General features: G+C 38.9%; 1 protein-coding gene across 3 annotated transcripts in view; it reads left to right on the top strand.

The window, feature by feature from the left end:
• LOC124615316 (focadhesin) overlaps positions 1-13,753 on the top strand; it is a 292,146-nt gene that overhangs the window by 226,888 nt on the left and 51,505 nt on the right. The window lies entirely within an intron of this gene.

The following is a 13,753-nucleotide window of genomic DNA, read 5'->3' as shown; positions in this document are numbered from 1 at the left end:
CAGTGGTCATGGTATTATCTGTGACAATGTTGTGTACAAATTATCCAGTTAATAAGTACTTTAAAACAAATAAAAAGTATTTGTAATAAGATAATATTAAAAGGGAGTAAGTGAATCTCTTATTTGTGATTAATAAGTTGCTTAATAAAATATAGGTGTGAAGCTGAGCATCCATGATGCCCTTTTGTATGTGATAGTTAAGTCCCTTTTACATTAAAATTTTCTACATGTAGTAAGTTTTATCACAAAGTCAATATGCAATGTCAGAAGCCACATAAAATATCTTTCTGACAAAACTGCATTCATCCCTGTACAATTAATATAAGTTGAGAAAAAGTGATGTTGACTTGAGAAATAATATAATGATAGAAATCACAGATAGATCTAGAACTCATTTAATTAATGGTGGGAGGGAATAATGTCTTAAACAGGAAACAACCCCCCAGAGCAATCTTTGTTTTGTGTACTTGGTGGTATCCCCTTGTTAATCTGAAGCTCTGATCGTCCACAGTCCATGACTGCTTATGATGCCTGCAAGAAGTCTCACCCAAGAATAACATGTGACTATGTTTTGTTAAAACAAAAGATTCAAAGGGCACTGTTTTTCTGCCATTGGTAGTTATTCATGCAATACAATTCCTGTCAGCTGGAAGTATTTCCCATTTGCAACTTTTGGCACAATTGTTTTCGTGTCACAGAACATAATCTTCCTTAGCTGATAAGCGTCCTATGTTACAAAAAAAGAAAACCCCCAAGTTGACTAGTGCCCAGATAGGTTGGCTGTTACTGGTGATGTCAATGAGATTTCATGACATCTTCATGACTATCATCCATGGAGGAACCGCATCTATGATGGCCTCACCTCCGTAGGCCTTACTTTTCCTGAAGTCATCAGATAGCCTAGCGGCTGTTACCTCTGTACGACATTAGGGAATGGCTAAAGTACATTGGGGGAACAAACTCGTTCAGGATTCAGATGTGGGCTTCTTCCCGCAGGTTGACTACCATCATTCGAAATCGACTGATGGGAATAGAACTTTGTGGCAGTATAGTAGTCATCAAGAACCTGCCCTCTTTCTCTGCAGTAGCATATGATGTGTCCAGAATGTCCACAATGGAGACACAGTGGTGTGTTGTCCTCTGTTCTCCAAACATCTGTTCCTCTGTGGGAGTTACACTTGATGTAAGTGTTGGCCATGCCTGTGTTAGTTGTGTGTTGGCCTGTGATTTGATGGCTACGGCATAAGTCTAAGTTGGCTGAGACCATTCTTCCTACACATTTGACTATGAGCAGAGATTGATGCTACAGATTAATACACCTCTTCAACATTCTTCATTATCTACTGGTGTATCTGGTTGACAATCATGACTCCTATCTCTTGCTTACTCAGTCAGACAGCCCTGGTTGCCATAAAGTACTGTATTTCTTCTCTCACTACCTGAAATATGAGAGAGATGATGTCTTAGTAGTCTTACAAAACTGTCATAGGGACCACGTTGATATGTCAGTCATAACTCTTTCGCCTGATTTTTTTTCTCTTGGATTTCCTCAATGTGCTGGCACCACTCGATGAATTCCTCTATTGTTGCAACATCCTATACCAGAAGAGTTAGGTACATGTCTCATGCAGTTCTTTTCATCAAGTGTGATATTTTGTCAGCTTCTGCACTATTGGTATTCACAATGTTTCACAGGGCCAAAACATTTCTCTGTAGGATCTTGTCATTTCCCCATGATGTTGGGCCCTCGAATTCAGTTGTTCCTCCACTAAGAGGAGTTGCCACTTATTGTTGCTAAACATTTTCTTCAGTTTGGTTGGGAACTAATTCCAGCTATTGAGCTTTTGTTCATTGTTCTTGAACCACTGCCAGGGTGTCACATCCAAATAAAAGTACACATTTTCCAAACACAGCATGTTATTCCACCTGTTGTATTTGGCAGTTTAGCCAAATGCTTTTAGCCATTTCGTTGGATCCTCACCAGTGTCATAGGAAAATGCTAGTGGGTGCCTAATGTACAGTTGATTTGTTGCCATTGTAGAGTCCATCAGTCTCCTGAATATGTGGACTGTGTTAATGATGTACTGCTTGTATTCCAGTTCCAGTCCATGTAGGTGATGGCTTTTACATAGCATAATTGAGCCACAGTGAGGTAGATGTCTTGAAATAACCAATGTTTCACCAAACATTGTGACATTGTAACCACAAATGAATCCAATTGTAGAAGCAGGGCTGTCAGTGAAGTATAAACTTAGCACTGAAAGCACCTTTGTTATGAACTCCAACATACAGCCACAACAGAACCAACTCCTGGACTATAAAACTATAGAAAATTCCAGAAATCTGCTGTTTATACAAATGTAGATTATTCCAAAATGCTGTTGTTAATATGAACATAGAATATTCCAGAATATACAAACATTACAGATATAAAATATTTCGAGAATCTTGCATAATTGATAAATACTAAACACAAATAATTTCTTGAACTTATTTGGGCCATCAATAAGTTTCAGCTGTATTTATTTGGCAAACCATTCACCATGCCTAGGGACCACCATTCTAACAGACAACCATTCTCTACACTGGCTCCCTAGCTTGAAGGCTCCATCAGGTCTATTGGCGAAATGGGCACTGAGGCTTCAGATCTACATTGTCATTGTGGTATACAAAAGCAGATGTAAACACAAGTATGCCAACTGCCTTTCATGGAATCATTTGGCAGAACACAGAAGCATGGATGCAATCTCAGTCAACGCTGCGTTAAATGGCATTGCTACTGAACAGAGGAAAAATCTAACACTGCTTAAAACCATAGAACCCCTGAAGGAGGAGGAATGGACCAAAGGACAATTCCAGTTAATAAACAAGACCTTGTATAAGAGGAACTTTGATTCAGTGGGTGGAAATAATGACTTGTCTGCCCAGCTCACCTTCATCCAGCTATCCTGAAGTTTTCCACAATTCTAAAACATCTGGTCACCAAACATTCATGAAAACTGTAGACAGAATCAGTCACAGGTATCACTGGGCATGTCTCAGCTGATCTGTTAGACACTATGTATGTGAGCCACTGTAAAGAATGCCAATGACATCTACACCTCTACATCTACATCCATACTCCGCAAGCCACCTGACGGTGTGTGGCGGAGGGTACCTTGAGTACCTCTATCGGTTCTCCCTTCTATTCCAGTCTCGTATTGTTCGTGGAAAGAAGGATTGTTGCTATGCCTCTGTGTGGGCTCTAATCTCTCTGATTTTATCCTCATGGTCTCTTCGCGAGATATACGTAGGAGGGAGCAATATGCTGCTTGACTACTTGGTGAAGGTACATTCTTGAAACTTCGACAAAAGCCCGTACCGAGCTACTGAGCGTCTCTCCTGCAGAGTCTTCCACTGGAGTTTACCTATCATCTCAGCAACGCTTTCGCGATTACTAAATGATCCTGTAACAAAGTGCGCTGCTTTCTGTTGGATCTTCTCTATCTCTTCTATCAACCCTATCTGGTACGGATCCCACACTGCTGAGCAGTATTCAAACAGTGAGCGAACAAGCGTACTGTAACCTACTTCCTTTGTTTTCGGATTGCATTTCCTTAGGATTCTTCCAATGAATCTCAGTCTGGCCTCTGTTTTACCGACGATCAACTTTATTTGATCATTCCATTTTAAATCGCTTCTAATACGCACTCCCAGATAATTTATGGAATTAACTGCTTCCAGTTGATGACCTGCTATATTGTAGCTAAATGATATGGGATCTTTCTTTCTATGTATTCGCAGCACATTACACTTGTCTACATTGAGATTCAATTGCCATTCCCTGCACCATGCATCAATTCGCTGCAGATCCTCCTGCATTTCAGTACAATTTTCCATTGTTACAACCTCTCGATATACCAGAGCACCATCCGCAAAAAGCCTCAGTGAACTTCTGATGTCATCCACAAGATCATTTATGTATATTGTGAATAGCAACGGTCCTACGACACTCCCCTGGGGCACACCTGAAATCACTCTTACTTTGGAAGACTTCTCTGCATTGAGAATGACATGCTGCGTTCTTTTATCTAGGAACTCTTCAATCCAGTCACACAATTGGTCTGATAGTCCATATGCTCTTACTTTGTTCATTAAATGACTGTGGGGAACTGTATCGAACGCCTTGCGGAAGTCAAGAAACATGGCATCTATCTGGGAACCTGTGTCTGTGGCCCTCTGAGTCTTGTGGAGGAATAGTGCGAGCTGGGTTTCACACGATCGTCTTTTTTGAAACCCATGCTGATTCCTACAGAGTAGATTTCTAGTTTCCAGAAAAGTCATTATACTCGAACATAATACGTGTTCCAAAATTCTACAACTGATCGATGTCAGAGATATAGGTCTATAGTTCTGCACATCTGTTCGACGTCGACAGATGAATGACAGAAGCACTTGCTGCAATTACATCAGGGCATCTGGTACCAATCCCACCTGCAGCAGTGCAATTTCACCAAATTCACATTGATCTGTTGAGGAGGTTACTCAAATCAACAAATCGGGAACCAATGAATAGTAACCTGTGCTGACCATCTCACCTGCTGTGCTGTCACCAAAGTCGTACCGATAGTAGAAGCTCTGGAAATTGCAAGATTTCTTGTAGAAGACGACATTATGAAGCATGGAGCATCTGATGTGATGATCTCTGATAGTGGAAAAGTTTTCAGTTGAGATTAGTATTAGAGGTAATTTCATGTTGTGATATCAGCCACAAGAACTGTCTACCACCCACAGATGAATGGTGTCACAGAACAATTTATGCCAAGATGATGGCAGATATGATCTCGATGTACCTTGATATTGAACAGAGAAACTGAGATACAATACAGCCCGCATGACATTCGCACACAGCACAGTGAAGCAAGATGCTATAGGCTTCACACTGTTCTGTATTCTATATGGTTAAGGGGCCAAAATGACAATGTATACACTGTTCCTTTACAGCCATACAATACTGTGGATGACTACGTGAAACACCTCATCACCAGGACCAAAGCAGCAAGGCAGCTAACTCACATCTGGATGGCTAGAAAAAAGACTGAGAGTGCTATATTGCCAATTATTGGCCAGTGAGATACAGCCTGGGAGGCTTGGTATGGATTTTTCTGTGCAGAAAGTGGGACTACTCAAAAAGATAGATCACTAGTTGGATGTCACAAATGAAGTTGAGGGCTATGACCCTTCATCAAGAAGACAAAAATGCATAGATGGCATCCATGTCCTCCGCATGAAGCCCTACTACAATCCTGAGACACAGTTTAACAATAACAGGTTCAAGAAAATTGAAGACCAGCTCGATGGTTGCAAAGCTTCAGTGAGAGTGGCTACCTTTGATATTCATCATAGTGAAGAGCATGTGATAATAATACCAGAAAGCAAGGATCTGCGAGCACTTCTATACAGAGGACCATTTACAAGATCTAGATCCAGGGTGCTGCATTTGGCTCCAACAAGAACTTCTGAAACAGCATCTCACTGTTTGTACAGGACAAAGAGCAACACCATGAGCTGTGGGGAAGAACTTAGTGTTGCTGTCTGGCATGCTGCAGGTCACTAGTTGAAACAAAACCACACCAATTATTGTTATTTAGTATTTATCATTTCTGGAATGTTCTTGAAATATCTTATATTTGTAATGTTTGTATATTCGAGAATATCCAGTGTTTGTATAAACAGCACCACCCTCCACCCATGAATTGAGTTCTGTTCTGGCTATACATTGGTGTTCATAGTAACCATTCTATCAGTATTGTTTGTTCTGTTTTGCTGATGACCCTGATTTCGGTTTTGGGCTTGTGTGCTTATGACATGTCAATATATCTATAACTTTGTGTGTGTGTGAGCTCCGAAGAACAACACAGATTCATAAATAGACCTACTGTCTTCCATTTTTTGCCTTTCTTGAACCTGGTCAGGACACTCAAGTTGTGGGCATTCTTTAGAAGGCTTTGAGCTAGGGCAAGAAGTTTGTCATGGATCCTTATACAGGGTACAGCCGAGCATGCTCAGGCTGGTTTGCAGTGCCACCAGTCAGTTTCAGTATGCCCGAGACATGTGACCATGTGAGAAATGTAACTTTGTCATTACAAACATGTTCCATACTGGCCATATATGGTGACTACAGAAGGGAAAAATTCATCATCAGCAGCTTAGGTAAACAGACAATCTTTGCAAAGATGACAGTCTTGCTTGATTAGTAGTCCACACTGAATTATAATTGCATCATCATCATCATCATCATCATCATCATCATCACCATCATCTACAGTTTATGGCCCCTGGCTGTCTGTGTCTGTTTGGAGCATAAGCCTCTCTATCTTCCCTAAATTATAATTTAATAATAGATGAAAATATGGCAGTGAAAAGTTTGAGGTAATAATTAGACTGTCAGGAGGACCTGTACCCCTGTCTACCTCTCAGTGGCTCTACTCTGTACCCATTCTGTTGTTTTTTAACTCACATTTTTCCAGTGTAACAAAAAGTCATTAATTTTGTTAATATTGCTTTGTCACCATCATTAAACTGTCCCTTTCTCTCTTTGACACTCTTGAATTCTCAGGGCTACCTTGTAGCTACTAGTTGTAGTAACATGCAAAATGAAATTTATTATGTTTTCTTTAATTTTATTTCTTAAACACCATGTGCCTTATTTTCAGGTGTCAGTGTTTTTGAGCCTACATTATCAGGTGCAGCCTTTCAGTGCTCAAATAAATCCCATTTCTGACGTTTTATTGTGGCTTGTACCATTTCTTTGTAACCTATATTTGTAACATTCATGTCAATATTAAAAGTCATCAGCAAGAGAGTCCTAACAATAGACATTTATATGATTGAAAATAATGGCAACATTAGGCAGTTAGTTCTGAAACTATGATGTCAGAAGGCTGCAATAAAAGCATATGTGAGGTATGGTCAAATAGTAATGGGAATTTTTTAATTGCTCAGGCTTCACACATCTGAGGGTTGTTTTTATTTTATTTTATTTAAGTTATCTTGTTGGTACATATGTTCCTGATGCATGGTAGCATTTTCAACTGTTCTGAATATGTAGTTTATTGTTGACAGTTGAGAAGGTTACAAGTGTTTTTAAGCACTCAGCAGATTTTTACTTTCGTAAAAGATGGATCAAAGAATTTGCGTTAAAGTTTGCTTGAAAAATGGAGAAAGTACAGCACTGTATTTGAAATATTGACGGTGGCTTTTGTGAATATACTGTGAGTCAGACAAGAGTTTATGAATGGCTAAAAATGTTTCAAAGAGGGCCCAGAAGACATTGAAAATGACAACCACCCTGGATGCCCTAGCACATCAATTACCGATGACAGTGTGGAAGAAGGAAAGAAAATGGTTCCAGAAAATCAGCAAATTTTCATCAGAGAGGTTGCTGCTGATGTTTGCATACCCATTGGATCATGCTACACAATTTTTTGGATGTTTTGGGCGTAACTTGTGTAGCAGCACAGTTCTTTCTGAAAGTGTTAATTAAGACAAAAAACTTTTGTCACCTAGTGATCACTCAGGAATTGCTGAATGAATTCAACAACAATCCAGAGCTTCTAAAGAATGTAATAACAGGTGACAAAATGTAGATATACAAGTATGACATTGAGACCAAGGCGCAATCAGCCCAGAAGAAACTGCCTCAAGAGCCAAAACCAAAAAAAAAAATTCCACAAGTTCCATCATATGTAAAGGCTCTTCTCACTGTTTTCTTTTAATATAATGGGATAATGCATTGTGAGTTCCTTCCGTATGGACCTACAGTTAATAAAGGATACTATCTGGAAGTTATGCATCATTTTTGTGAAGCAATACAAAGAAAATGACCAGAATTGTGGCAAAACCACTCATGAGAATTGCATCATGATAATGCTTATATGTGAGTGCTTGTTAATGATTTTTTGGCCTCAGCCACCATATTCGCCATACATGCCCCCTGCTTGTTCTTCATATTCCCAAGGCTGAAGAGAACTGTGAGAGGATGTCATTTCGCCACCTTTGATGAGGAAAAAACAGAGTTGCTGAAGAAACTGAACACCATAATGCAAAGTGAGCTCCAGAAGTGCTCCCAAGATTGGAAAAAGTGCTGTCACAAGTGTATCATATCTGAGGAGGATTACTTTGACGGGGACAAAGTTGATGAGTAAATAACGATTCTTTAAGAAAAACAAAAATTCCAATTACTTTTTGATCACAGCCGGTATACTGCCCAGCAAAAAATGTGAAACTATCTGAAGACATGGCCAGACGTCTGTGTAACTTTGTACACATACACCCCATGGGTGGGTATGCAAATGATTGGAATTGCAATTGTCTGTGACAGATAGAATGATCACCAGAGTAAATTAGTGTTGTTCATGATTAGTTGCATTACCAGAGCTGGTAGGGTTTATAAGGGGTGGGAACAGCATCAGATGTTGAGTGATCGCTTTCAAGGGCATGGAGATGCTGTGTACTAGTGCAAGACAGCATGATCAGCAACTGACAGAGTTTGAAAAGTGCCTTAGTGTGCATCTTCATTTGACCAACTGGTCACATCATGCAATATCTAGATTGATGGGGTATTCAGATATGACAGTGATGTGATTTTGAGCATGAGGACACACATACTCATCACTAAGGTTCCAGTTTACAATGTCTGACCACCACTAGGTAGGAGTGCTGTATCATGCACCAAACACATTGTAAACCATTCACACAGGCACCTGCCATCCAAGAACAAATAATGGACTCCCTGCAACATTTTGTGTCATCCTGAACCATTGGTCAAAGACTGATAGCAGCTGTATTAAAGAATTACCATCCCATGCATAGTCTAAGGTTAACACCACAATACAAATGGCTGCATTCAGAGTGGACCAAAACGCGTATGCTCAGACAGCTGATGAGTAGCATCACAAGATGTTCAGCAATGAATAACAGTCTTGCACTATTGTAGATAATCACTGTTGACAAGTATGGTGGGGATCTGTGTAGACTCCCCTCTTCCAGCATTTTGGGGAGGCGCAGCAGTATTACTCCCAATGCCACGGTAGGAGGATTCATCAGCTATGACTTCAGATCATGGCTGGTAGTGACTGAGGGAACACTTACAGCATAATGGGACATCACGGATAGCCTTTGTCGTAATGTTTACCTCTCATGCAACATAATTGTGTTGCTGTTTTCCAGCAGGCCAATGCTTATCCCACGTGGCACATATCTCTATCAATTGTCTGCATTATGTTGAGTAACTCTATAGCTAGCAAGATCCCCAGTTCTGTCTTGTATAGAACATGTGTGGAATCAGTTTGGATCTCAGATCCATCTCCCAATGCCAGTATCCAAGATATCAAGGATCTGTTACAACAGTTGTAGACCAGCTTGTGTCAGGAGAGAATACATCTTCGTGGCACCCATCTCAACTGAGTCAGTGCAGACATATAGTACAGAGGGGGCATTACATCACTCTGATAAGTGGGATCATACTGCCAATTTTTTTGTTAATTTGGATTGATTTTGTAATAACTGAAATAACTACTTATACCCTCTTAATCTGTGGCATTTCATTTCGTTCTCTCTCCCCCTCTCTTTCTGGATGCTTCACTTTTTTGTCAGACAGTGTTAAGTATCTAATAATAGAGTAACTGACATAAAAATAGCTCGGAGAGGGACAAGAAGGCACTGGAGAAAAAAAATAATCTGATGGAGCAAAACAACAGTAATCGTCAGTTTATATGTTTCTTAATGTTTAGAAATATATTGGAAAATTATGTTAATATATTTGAATGGAGCAAAGGATTGCACTGTCCTCATTACTTTTTGTCACTGTTATGGATGAGGTAATGGCAGGTTTGGCAATGCAAATACGAAATGAAAATATGAAAGCAGGAGTGTTCACAAATGACATAATGGCGTGGAGAAATGGAGGAGGACAGCTGTAAGAAAGGCTAAATGTATTGGAGGAAGTGGTAGGACAATATGGACTGAAATTTAATGCAAAGGAGTGTGAGTGGTGGTGACAAGGGATAAGATTAGAGTAGCAATGAATGTAGGTATTAGAAGACACATTCTAAAGACACTGCAAAGTTTCAAGTATCTGAAGAGTATACTAAAAAATAGTGAGAGGAATGAAAAGGAGATACGTGAAAGGGAGTGGTAAGCGCATGGATTCCTATAGAGTTTAAGAAGCCTGCTATGGAGCAAGGATGTACCGCCAAAAAGAAAGTAAATGTTATACCAAGCATATTATGCTCCAAGTGCTAACTAATGAACCAGAAATGTGGATAATGAAGAAGAGGAAAGGTGCACAGGATACAGACTAAGAAGAAGAAGAAGAAAAATAATTTGGTGGTGGTGGTGGTGACGACGACGACTATGATGAGGGGATTGTCTTTCTCATACAGATGGAATGTGATCAATACCTACAAATCATTTGACATGTTGACCTCATTGTCAGTCAGTATTTTCAGATATCTGCAAAAAATGCATAAAAATTTATAGAAGGTGCCAATTAGTCTAGTCCTGTATTTTCAATGGAGAAACTGTAGGATTCATAAGCCATGCTCTTATAAAAAGAGTTAAAGAAAGAGAAAATATGTTATGTGAAAAACTTTTTTTAATTGATACTTTTGGCTGGCCGTGGTGGTCTCGCGGTTCTAGGCGCGCAGTCCGGAACCGTGCAGCTGCTAGGGTCGCAGGTTCGAATCCTGCCTCGGGCATGGATGTGTGTGATGTCCTTAGGTTAGTTAGGTTTAAGTAGTTCTAAGTTCTAGGGGACTGATGACCACAGCTGTTAAGTCCCATAGTGCTCAGAGCCATTTGAACCATTTGAATTGATACTTTTTTTATCTTATTCACTTGCCAGTCATCATTGGTTTTCTGTTTGCCTGATATGTATGTTGCATTGTAAGATACCTACATCTTCCATCAGCAGGTGGCTCATGTAGTTTATTTGGAAGAGGATACTAATTCTTGAAATGTGGTTTGTACTTTTTGCTTGTGGAGAAACAATGAAACGTTGTCAGAAAGATCACCTGGCAGTAAAAATTGGTTATATATAAATAAAGCCATTGGTAGTATTGCAGGTTTATGAGACACGTTGTGGTAGCACTTGAATGTACTGACATAGTGAATGTTTGATACATTTTCATAGTAAATTATGTAATGTATAAAGTGACTATGTTCTGATGAAGCCATCACAGTTGTGCTGTAAATTTGTTTCATTGCATCAGTCCTTGTGGTATGTCTTATTTTTGCCAGTCTTCCATTGATACCTTTGTTAGTAGTAATCTATAAACATAGATTTTGAAATGTGTTTTTTTTTTTTTTTTTTTTTTTTTTTTTTTTTTTTTTTTTTTTTTTTTCGTTGGTATCAGGCCCATATTTGTCCTGCTCACAGGGGAAAATTAATTGACGCACATTAGCAGTGCTAATTACCTTCCAATCTGTGCACATTCCTAAAATTTAAATCTCCCGCTCACTGGGAAATATCAGATGATGCACACACAGAAGTGTGTAATATAGTGTCCTTTATTCTTGCTACTATCAGCAAAGAAATAATGATGTTAATTAGTTCTTTTTATAACTTGTGAGAGAGCATTCTTACATGTTTCACTCTTGATTGATAATTATGTTACGATGTGACTAAAATAATATTAAGTTACAGCACATAGACATCACTATGGTCTCATTAACTTTGTTAACAAACTCTGAAAACATCTGATGGTCTGCTAGAGAAGCAGCTTGAAGAAAGATGGCAAGGCAGTTGTCAGGGCGCTGTTGTCAGTCATTGGGAATAGAAGTTAAAAATCTGTGTTGAAATCTGAAGCTCGAGGCATAATGAGGAAATTGTGTAGTTTTGTTATATCTTTTACAACTATAATTAGGGATTCAATTCATGAAAGATTCAGTGTTATAAGCAAGCAATTACAAGCAGTAGACATGGACAAAGCCACTGTTCTGATGTACAGTTCCTTAGTTGGTTTCTTGAAAGAAATGAAAATGCGATATGTAGTTTTCAAGAATCTAAGTCAGAAAAAAATTGAATCTCTTTGTAATGTTGCTAAATTGCAAAAAAGGAAAATTCAGAGTAAAAAATGCGACAAAAATACAAAATTTATTTGATGAATCTGATTCAATACTGAAGAAAAAGGAAAAAAGAAAGACTCAGATGCGATGCAGAACTCTGTGCTTTTGATTTTGGATAAATTGATTGAAATACTGAATAAGAGAGTTCCTTCTTATCAAGGAATTCAGTGAACCATCTATGTTTTTGCCAAATCTGAAGAAGCTAAGTCTCTTATGACTGGAAGAACATGGACTTAATAACGGACACATCTTTATTACACACATCATGAAAATACAAGTACAATTCACAAGCCAAAATCTGTTCCAATAAACAGTGTCGAGTTAGTCTGGGTTAGCGTAGACAGCGAATGATAGAATATACTAAAATGCTAGTCCAGAATTCAGAGTGTGGTTGTAACTCTCAGTTGTTGGTGTGGGTAACAGCATAGCACAGCGAAACAAGATGAACCAGCTGTAGTGGCCTACATGCTAATTTAAATAAGGCCGTGTGTAGTGTTTGTGCCTGTGCAGGACGGTGGTCGTCGAAAGTCAGACTCACTTCCAGGTATAATGGTTCACCTTCCAGATATAATGGTCCCTCTCTATCACAAATATTGAAGTTGGCTCGTCTGGCCAGTCTGTGAGTCTTTTTGGTATGCTGTGGCTAGTGTTGTTGTTGTTGTTGTTGCTGTTGTTGGGAGTGATTGTTGTTAATCTCTTTGGCGGATTGGCTGAGGCAGCCATAACAGAACACAGGGCTGCTGCTGCTTGGGCTGTCTTGCATCTCGTATCTGGCTGCAATGTGAAATGGATGTAACCACGAAGTCCACTTTAAATCCAGAAAGCGTCATCCAGCATTCAGTAAGTCTACACTCCAAATCTTGAAAATTCAGTATTTGTACTCAAATGATTCACTTCAAAAGCTACATCTCTGATGTAAAGAATGAAAATGAGTCATACTCTCCTCCAGAACTCTGCAAGATGCTAAAAGGTAGCCACTTAGATGACGTGTAGCCAAATTTGAACATAGCTCTTCAAATATACATGAGTAATTATGCTTCCAATTGCTCAACAGAAAGGTCATTTATTGCTGTAAGACGCATAAATAGTTACTTAAGGACATCACAAAAACAGGATCATCTTAGTTATCTATATGTCCTTCCTATTGAATCATACTTGATGGTGAAACTGGACCCTGAGGAAATCATAAACTGCTTTGCAAATAACAGGGCAAGGAAAAAATCTCTTGTTATTTAAATAATCAATGTTTTGCCTCCTGACACCTTTCTAAATGTAATGTGAGTTGTTTTTATTGTTACTATTTAATTTTAATGAAAGCACAATTATAGTATTTGTGTTTATATTTATTGTATGACACTTTAAGCCAAGGGGTGGCTGAAGTGCTAAATATGGGCTTGATTGTCATTGTGTATCTTGTTGGTAGTCTTTGGATCTTGTGAAAACTGATTATTGTTGGGCATTCTGGAACTTAGTCTATCATTTTTTGGAAAGATCGAGTAACGGTGTTACATATAGTGAGATGTTTGATTTAGAACATTCTCCTTTATCATGAAGCTTTTTATCCTGTAGATGTGTCCATTTGTGCCTGGTTATTGTTTTGACGTTATTGTTTTGACTACAGGAACACACAGATAGTAATGAACAC

Source organism: Schistocerca americana, chromosome 5 (genome assembly GCF_021461395.2).
Source record: "Schistocerca americana isolate TAMUIC-IGC-003095 chromosome 5, iqSchAmer2.1, whole genome shotgun sequence".
Classification (NCBI taxonomy): domain Eukaryota; kingdom Metazoa; phylum Arthropoda; class Insecta; order Orthoptera; family Acrididae; genus Schistocerca; species Schistocerca americana.
This window is presented reverse-complemented; position numbering and strand designations above follow the sequence as displayed.